The following is a 10,288-nucleotide window of genomic DNA, read 5'->3' as shown; positions in this document are numbered from 1 at the left end:
ATGTAATTCAAAATTTTTTCTGTGGATAACAAATTAGGGACTAATGTGCTTCAAATCGTTTCTTGTTTCGATTTTTCTGATTGTTATGTATTGAGTATGAGCGACTTGAAAATTTGCACCAAATGATCCACTTGCCCCACCATGGTGGGGTAAGTGGATCACCAAACAAAAAATGTATTCTCAAAACTAGTATGGTATAATTATGTATAGTATGAATGATATTACTTTCGTTCTTGTTAATAGTGCAAGTAATATTACATTTTGATAGTTTAAAAATAAAAAAAATATCTTTATTTTATCAAAATAATATTTAAAATATTTTACATTAGTTCACACTAATTCGAACAAAAAAAAAACATTGTGGCTAGTATAATTTGGAGGAAATTCATCCATTTATACACATAAGCTATACAGAAGTATTTCAGGGGTATTCCAAACGATGTTTTCGAAAAAACACTTATTGTTTAAAAACATAAGTTACATAACAGTTACATATTTTTGATTAAATAACTGAAATATTTTTATTCTACTGATGAATATAATTGTATCATATGTCTACAACAATTTATATGGTCAAATAAGGTGCGACATTGGGCGTTCAATTGAAAGAAACAAATATTTTGGTCTTTTGCAACTCAGCTTAGATAAACCACATAAAGTTTTGGTTTAAATGTTGCGATATTCATTCTTTTATATGTTTTATACCAGAAAGATTAAAAATAAACTGTAAGGTGGAATAATTCAATTTTTTTTATAGTTGATTTGACAAATTTAAGCTAGGAATGAGAAAAGTTAAAGGAAAACAACATTTGCGGATATTGAAACTTATTCAAATTCTCGTAAACAGTGTGTCAACAAATGATAATAAAACATGATCCACTTACCCCACCCCTTTCAAAACTAGGGGTAAGTGTACCATGTCCAATATATTTGTATTTATTTATAAAAATCTCATATTTTTCATTGTGATTCATTCAATTAAAACTGAAATGCTCACCATGTGTTGAAAAAAATAATAGTATTCGATTTTAGACAGAGATACAATGGATTTTTGATTGATAGAAAACAATTTCAAAATAAATCAATTTTTGCGGCTCACAAGTTTGCTTGTGTTAGTGTACGTGTTGTACCAGTTTTGCAATAGTATTAGTGTGGACGTAAGAATATAACCTAAAACGAAGCAATGGTGCAAAAACATTCAACATTTTAAAGTATTTAAGCTTAATATGGACAAATGATCCACTTACCCCACTGATACACTTCCCCCACTGTACCTTACTCTTTTATTCTAACTTCCCCCTAAGATGGACCAACTTTTTACGATGTCGTTCAAAGAATTTTCTTTACTATAAAAAAAGAAAATAATTATGCCTCTCTTATCTTTTTCATCCAAAATTCACGCTGCTTTCGATAAGTACCTGTCACCATTCATCGTTCATTTTTTATTGCCAGTATATGGCATAGCACCTTCTATGATGATGCGCATAGATGGCCATCAAGGGACCCAACTTTCCTCATACTTCACACATTTGTAGAAAACCGATCAGCTTGGACACCCGCCGATAAGATGTGATAAGCTTTTTTTCCACTTCCTTTCAGGAAGAGGGAGGGAGATCCAAGAGTATCAAACAGAGCAACAGAATCAGCAGGAAAGCAATTGGGTGCTTCAACAAGTCTATGATCCTCTTAAAAATCTCTTTGCCTTCACTCGTGCTGTGTTGGAGTCGGCTTCAGCTTATTTTATTTGCTTCTATTTTCACCGGGATAAATTCTACACCTTACTTATGGACATTGAACCTATTCATATATCGTTTTCAACTGAAGTTACTTATCCCGTTAGTCTTAATCAAGGATTAATTCACGGCAAAAGTTTTGCAATAAGGCTCGATCACGCATATCGATTTGAATTATTTTAGTATTTTTTTAAAGTCATGCTATGCTTCACAATTAACAATTGAATAAACAATTTCATTGTTTTGATAAAGTTTACCAAACTTTAACAGTTTGACAAGTTTTCAAGAGACAGATATTTCTTGTCAATTGATTTTACGATTGTCTTTCATTTCACTCTCTGATAACTTTCTATAGTTTCGTTTCTGTCGAGTGATCAACATGTAGCCTGTAGCATCCAATAAAACTTCCACGATGGTTTTCAGTCAGAACAAAAGTAGAGAAACATTTCCTTCAAATGTACAACCTTAAGGATGCACCATTTTGCATAGTGTCACATCTTCTTAGGAAAACTTTCTTCTGCCCTGCAGACGGGATTCGAGAAACAGTCAAACCATGCAAAGTTAATATTTTTTTCATTTTCAATCTCGATGTAAGTACAATTCAAAACTTTGAGAGCACACTTGTTCTCAACTGTTGTACTCGGTTTACAATAGGGCTTTCTAGCTTTATTATATCATAACCAGTGAATCAAGAGTACAAGATAAAAATTGACCCGGAAAATTTGCGAGTCTTTCGAAATATTCGGCATTGCTTTAAAATGTTGTCGTCGCCCATCCATCACACTTCGTCCTCCAAAAAGGGATTCAATCGCTCCACGTGGGTTAATTGCTGTACGGTACTCACTCATCCAATCGAACACCTTTCGAGATGCAACGGTGAAAAATGAATGAAAACAGCAAAGGTCGCACGAAGTTGGGTGCAAATGACGAGGGTAGAAACGATTTGTCAACTGTCAAACGGCAACGGCCGTTGAGTTGGGGCCGTTGGGTTAACTTGGAGCTATCTGTGTCGTGAAAATTTATAAATTCGAGGTGAAGTAAAACATTGATATGACATTGTTATACAATGATTGCATCACCATATTTTTGAAGTTTACTTGCCATGCTGAAAAGAAACTAAGGCTTTCTGGTCTAAACTAACTGACATGTAGCTATCATAAGGTAGTTTTCGTTTGACAACAGCGAAAAAAATACATCTCAGGGTAAAAAAAATCTACCCTGCGTTAGCTGTCGAAGTCTCCGTAGTGCATTAAAACAACTTAAAGTTGGGTAAACTCGAAAGAACTCAAATTTGGCTTATTCCATTGAACTGCTGGGTCGGTGCGTCTCTCTCTCTCTCTGTTTTTGACAACATTGCTGTTGCGCGAGAGGCAAAACAACCCAACCGTTGGTAAAAACAAAATGCAGTTTACCCAAATTTGAGTTCCACGAACTTAGGGTTCATTCAAATATTATGTAACGCAAAATTTGCCAATTTTAGACCCCCTCCCTCCCCCACGTAGCAGCTTTTGTATGGGAAATTTTAAATTTTTGTATGGACCGTAACACTATGCTAGACCCCCTCCCTCCCCCTGCTGCGTTACGTAATATTTGAACGATCCCTTGTTTGCTGGGTAATCTGATTTCTCCGTGTAGTTTTTCGCGTCACGCGTGTTCAAATGTCACTTTATGGATCAAAACACTATAACAGCAATTTATCTACGTGTTTCTGATGTGTTAGTGAAAGCATAAGTTCTGGCGTTTCTTTCAAAATCGTCTTATCTTTGATTCATAACTGTGGTATGGTTTTCAATGCCCTGCAGCTAAGAATCAATGCTTCTAGGAATATGCTCGACATTTGATTTCCGAACGAAAATATATGCTTTAGCATATTACACTTGTTTGCGATACTGTATAGATTTCACGTAGACAAAATGTGTTCTGCCTAATTGCTACTCTATTTGACAACACGAAGGTACGGTGGTGTCTATAGTTTTCGGTTTGTTGAATGCAGACAGTTCATTAAAAATAGATCTAAAAATCAGATTTGCAATTGTTTATAGTGTTTGGGTGGGTCCTAGTCCTTTAACTAATTGAAAACGTAATACGTGTTGTTGGACAGTTGTTTCTAAAGGTAATTTTCAGCATCATATTTCTGAATGAAAATCTGCATTTTCCGTCTTGGAAATGAATGACAAACACAGATATATTCATAATTTTACAATGTATCAAAAACAAGGGGCCCAGATAGCCGTAGTGGTAAACGCGCAGCAAGACCAAGCTGAGGGTCGATTCCCTCCGGTCGAGGATCTTTTCGGGTTGGAAATTTCCTAGACTTCCCTGGGCATAGAGTATAATCGTACCTGCCACACGATATACGAATGGATATAAAATGGCAACTTTGGCAAAGAAAGCTCTCAGGTAATAACTGTGGAAGTGCTCATAAGAACACTAAGCTGAGAAGCAGGCTCTGTCCCAGTGGGGACGTAACGCCAGAAAAGAAGAAGATCAAAAACTTTCTACACTTACATAATTTTGAATTCACAAAAATGGATCCGAAAAAATACGTTGACTGCGACGACAACATGATTCTCGATCGTGAATTTGATGGTGACTACGGCGACAGTAATGATAAAACTGGTTCACGAATGGTGTGTTATGTGGCTAATTGAAAGTAGAGATGTAATCCGGGAATATCGTTTCATGTCTTCCCGGAAAGAACGGACAAAAAACGCGATTTGATTTGGATTAGACGTCTACGGTTGAACAGCCGTGTGTACAGCCTTCATTTCAGTATTGGGAGTTTTATTGCTCCAAAACACTGTAAGCTATTTTAAAATTTCGTTCGTTTGAATTAGCCACTATTAATTACAAATCTATTTTGTAGCGGACAGTCATTTGACTAACCGGTTGATTCTACGACCTTCTGCAAACTTACCAGAAGCTCCCCTGCCTGACTGCTGCGAAAAAACAACTCAAAGAAGGACGTGCGTCACCAGCCATTAAGCGTGCGCAGGATAAATTCATCTCCAAAGAGGGTAACGATGCATTCGATCCAGGCCCACGACAACCATATATCGATACACAGTGTTCTTCGTAGCCAGGATGTTCCGGGCGATAAGTGAATATCGCTCACTGTCAGTTGTAAGAACTGTGAAAATAAAGATCATTGTTTTGTTTAATTGTTTGCTATGGTTTGATTATCAATTTTTAATATTGTTAAATCAGCTAATAGTGTGCCAAAAAGTTGAAGCACATTCAACATTTCGATGGTTTTGGAAGGAGAGCAAACATTAAAAGGCATCCTGCAAGCCTCCAACCAAGCAATCAGTGATTTGATTGCGACACTTGCTCAATTATGGATCATAAATATTAAACAAAACTTCGCATTCTGATTGCATTCTCGATTCAAATTACCCGAAAATGAGTAAACACATCGAGATGTTGACTACGCTAAAAGTCGTCCCGTGCCATAGGCCTGATTCGATCTCATCGACATCGAAACTAGCAATAGCCAACCGCTAGAACCGCATCGTATTATGGTTGATTGTGCCGTAGCATTGTTACAACCTTAAAGTGAAGCGTACTTTCAAAGACACAAAGACTTCGGCGATTAGCTGTGGAAATGATGACGATTTACTCGCATGGACCAGATTGAAGTCTAGATCATTGCTAGAATCGATAGTAAAAGCAATTACGTTTCTTAAACCGCAGCAGACCTTATTCATCAATTATTCTAGATGAAGAAGTGTTAATTGTTTTTATCAAATTGAAAACCAATCTATCCTTCCTTTGCATTGCCGATCTATTGTATCGTCTTGTTTCCAAAGAATTTTACCGTTTCACACTGCTGCCTTTAAACCTGTTATTTATTGGCCTACAGAAGACCAAATCAGAAAAAAAATATGTCACGGTATTTCAAACCAGATTTCGAAGATGTCATTGTTGTTCTGGACTGTACGGAGATCCCCATCATGAAACCGAAATGCTTACACTGTCGAATCAACACGTATTCGTATTACAAATCACGTGAGCCAGCGAAGTATCTGGTTGCGGTACCACCCGCTGGAATATCGGACAAACAGATCGTTTTAGAGGAGAAACTGCTAGATCGTTTCACTTCTGGACAAGCTGTCATGACAGATAAGGGCTTCATGATTGGAGATGAATGTAGACAATTTGAAGTGAAATTAGTTAGGCCACCTTTCTTGCATGCTCCCCAAAGACAATTCATTAAAACAGAAGCAATTCAGAATGTTTCGATAGTAGCTGCACGGGTCCACGTGGAGCGTGCTATAGGCCTACTCACATGACGTTCCAAATCAGCTGATCGGGAAGCTCTTTGACAGATTTTCTATGGAAATGACAGCCTTGAATTTGCAACGGTCCTCCACCGATGTAAACAAATGCATAGACGAACCTGTCACACGAAGAAGCCTATTCAACGAATCAAAATCTTTTCTTTTTTAAATACCAAGGTTGACATTCGATTCTTACCTATTCTAGACAATCTTACACGGAGAAAATGAAGCACTCAAAAGTGAGTTCATTCCACTCAAGAAGTTGTTTTCATTTGCAGCTGTGCGAAAAAATGCCTACTGGCTAAGTTATTTTCACTCATCCGGCAGATCAAATAACTCAACTTCCAGTACCATGTCACTTACTCAAATTTTCTTCGCTCTCTGACAACAATACACGCAAACCCAGTGAACCACGTATCGCATAAGAATGTGCATGCAAAATCACATATTCGTACGTCAAAAATCAGAATCGCACAAGATGCCAAATTAAACGCTATCAATGTTAGCACAAGTTGTATATAAATCTCTAATACGATTCATAAACGACAATCTGTGTTGACAGCAAAACATGTCGTAAAAAGTGCAACATAAAATTGCGTTAAGTTGTATAAACTGACAGATCATATATCAATCCAGAAAGCATCACATGAAATCACAATAACTTAGCAAAAATTGCCACCCAAACTTGGCATCTGCTGACGATGAGCCTCAAAGAACAACAAAGTATATGTCGCTGTACATGAAACATGTATTAATATTGGCAAATAATGACATGTCCATTAGGAAACCCTTGGTGGTATAGTGGTAAGGTATTCGATTCCCAATGCTAAGGTCCCGTGTTCGAGGCTTGCTGGAACCTTTTTTTTTATTTTCATCCAAATTTTGTGGCATCGTATATCTGATCGCAGAAAGTCTGAAAAAGTCGTGCCAAGTACGCATATAGCCTCCACTTTGGTAGGTAAATAGGCTTTTCATGCATTCTATACGATTGAATTGATTCATATAGAATGATGTATAACAAAAGTTATACCAACCAAAATGTTGACTGGGAAGCCTGCTCAACGCAGCGCATGTGTAAAAACTACACATAATAAGGAAACCAAATTAGGGGGGATTCGTAGCCTCGAGGCTACGCTTTCGCTTCGTAAGCGGAAGGTCATGGGTTCGATTCCCAATCCCCCCACACATAAAACTCCGTCCAGCCACCAGAAGACGCCGCACGAAGGACTGTGTATTGGGGAACACATCCATCCTTCGTCAGTATCGGATGGTGACTGAGACACACTGACCCTCTTTGTAGGCTGTTGCCTCACACGACACATATACATGGCAAAATGGACCACCGCACACCAATGGAATTCGATATGGATATGGATTGGACCAACGGCAGCACTCTCCTCTACCTGCTCGGTATGAGAGAAATAGCAATAAGAACTAGGATATAAATAGATTCTGTATATATGATCCTCGGCATAGTAGTGGCCAAGTGCACAGAGTGTTAGGCCTAACAAATAAAAGTAAGGAAAAAAAATGCAACCAATGCAGGACTTTCTGGCTGAGTGAAAATTCTGTGTAAGTCGCACTCATGCTATGTGTAACCGATGTGTTGGCCTTCGGCTGTGCGGGGATCGATGGAAATGGAACTGTCAATCTCTCCCGCGCGGCAGCAAACAGTTGGCCGTTGGTAAGATGGGAAGTTTTCTGTGATTTTTCCAGGCGAAAAGCCGGAAGATGGTCGCAAATGTGGAAGTTTTTTCCCCATTTGCTTCCGCTTCGGCTATTCGAATGAAAAAATCTCTGAAAACTTGAAAATTTGAATGTTTTTTTTTAATGTTCTCAGAAGAAAAACAAGAATGGAAGCTTTTTCCGCATTCCAAGCGTTCCTCCTCTGTGCGCATTTCACTCATTCGGTTTGTTTACCACCGTTTGCACAAAACTGTGTACAACCCCCTTTGCACAGAAACTGTGCTGCATGAAGAGAGGCTGATTTTGTGTACTCGGCACTCATTTCTGAGCGTGACAAGTTAAGCGTGTAGAAGGAGCGAATGAAATAAAGAGAGAAAAATAACTCAAAAACAAGTTAAAAAATACTAAAATATGAGTTTTCCGTTTTCTCCGTGTATGGTTCTTACGTGTGCAGTGGTAAACTTGTCAAATCCGATTCTAGCAAATAAAAGGTTCTAGCTACATTGGATTTGCGGTTTTCATTAAATTATACAAATCGTGCTTCTTTATGAAAGATCAGTTCTTAAGCATTTACAGATACTTCAAATACACATTAAAATTAACTTCTTTCTAATTGTTAAATAAAATTATTACATAGTCATGATCATATTGTTGTGTAATAATGTGGCACTTATAACTGTATTCTGAAAAAAAAAAAAACACCAGATCTGCACTAGTGCAGTTTAGAATATACATATTCAATTGCACTTGGGCAAAGTACTGGTGAGTTCTGCGCAGTGTCATAGTATTTTTTGTCAAGTATGCCAAATTTGGCAGCAAATCTTCGATGGTAGTCGGCCGAGATGTGCAGTGATAAGGATGGGAGCCTTCTGACGGACGAAAGTGAGGTAATCGAAAGGTGGAAGCAGCACTTCGACGAGCACCTGAATGGCGCTGAGAGCACAGGCTATGAAGGACGGGACAACGGAGGAAATGCCTTCGACAGTACTGCCGAAGATGGAAACCAACCAGCCCCCACTTTGAGGGAGGTTAAGGATGCCATTCACCAGCTCAAGAACAATAAAGCTGCTGGTAAGGATGGTATCGGAGCTGAACTCATAAAGATGGGTCCGGAGAGGCTGGCCATTTGTCTGCACCAACTGATAGGCACAATCTGGGAAACAGAACAGCTACCGGAGGAGTGGAAGGAAGGGGTAATATGCCCCATCTACAAGAAAGGCGACAAGTTCGAATGTGAGAACTTTCGAGCGATCACCATTCTAAATGCGGCCTACAAAGTATTATCCCAGATCATCTCCCGTCGTCTGTAACCTGTGAACGAGTTCGTGGGAAGTTATCAAGCCGGCTTCGTTGACGACCGATCGACAACGGACCAGATCTTTACTGTACGGTAAATCCTCCAAAAATGTCGTGAATAACAGGTCCGATTTCAAGGCGGCATACGACAGTATCGGCCGCGTAGAGCTATGAAAAATCATGAACGAGAACAGCTTTCCCGTGAAAAAAAAATTGTGCAAAATTGTGTGAAGGTTTCAGGCGAACACTCCAGTTCGTTTGGATCCCACCGGGGACTACGACAAGGTGATGGACTTTCGTGCCTGTTGTTCAATATTGCGCTAGAAGGTGTTATGCGGGGAGCCGGGCTTAACAGCCGGGGTACGATTTTTACGAGATCCAGTCAATTTGTTTGCTTCGCGGATGATATGGACATCCATAGGAGAAGGTATCGACCGTGATTGTTTTATTTTATTTTTGTTTTACGGCTATAGCGGTCATGCGACTCAAAGCTAAAGGGAGTCTATAGAAGCAAATGATGGAAACGAATAGGTGCATAGGCGTCGCAAGGCTTGCTCAATTTTCACCACCTAATTAAAAATTTTCAATCTTGTCGCTCCCTTGCGACGCCTATGCACCTATTCGTTTCCATCATTTGCTTCTATAGACTCCCTTTAGCTTTGAGTCGCATGACCGCTATAGCCGTAAAACAAAAATAAGATATGGACATCGTCGGCCGAACATTTGAAAAGGTGTCAGACCTGTAGGGGAAATCAGGGTAAAACCGACACTGTGGGTAAGCTCGACACCCTTTGAATTTTCATGTTTTGAGCAGATTGTCATGCAGTTTCCACCACGCTCTATCTTAACAAGTGAAATGTTGTGTTTCGAATGACATTACAACTGACGCTACCAATAAACTGCCAAAATAAACAACTAAATCACATTGGATAACATAGAAGCAACAGCAGTTGCAATATTTCGCTGTCATACTTTTAATATTTCGAATGTGAAATTTTTAAAATGTCATTATTTGTTCTGCATATTCATCATCATTTACTATTATTACGTTGATACAACATGAAGGAGAAATTAATTTCTGGTTTTTCGACAGCTGTATTGCTATTGAAAAATAAATGTTCACTCGGGGTAAGATCGACACTTTCATTTGGGGTAAAATCGACACCTTTCTTTGCTGCATAATCTAACTCCAGGGAATCTTTGTAATCGGAAGACTATCTCTGTAACTTATGTGAGTAATTCTAGTGAAAATCACGGATGGCGACCTTGTTAACATGTAAAATATGACACTAT

Source organism: Aedes aegypti, chromosome 2 (assembly GCF_002204515.2).
Source record: "Aedes aegypti strain LVP_AGWG chromosome 2, AaegL5.0 Primary Assembly, whole genome shotgun sequence".
NCBI lineage: Eukaryota > Metazoa > Arthropoda > Insecta > Diptera > Culicidae > Aedes > Aedes aegypti.
The sequence above is the reverse complement of the archived record's forward strand: the minus strand, read 5'-3'. Positions refer to the sequence as shown.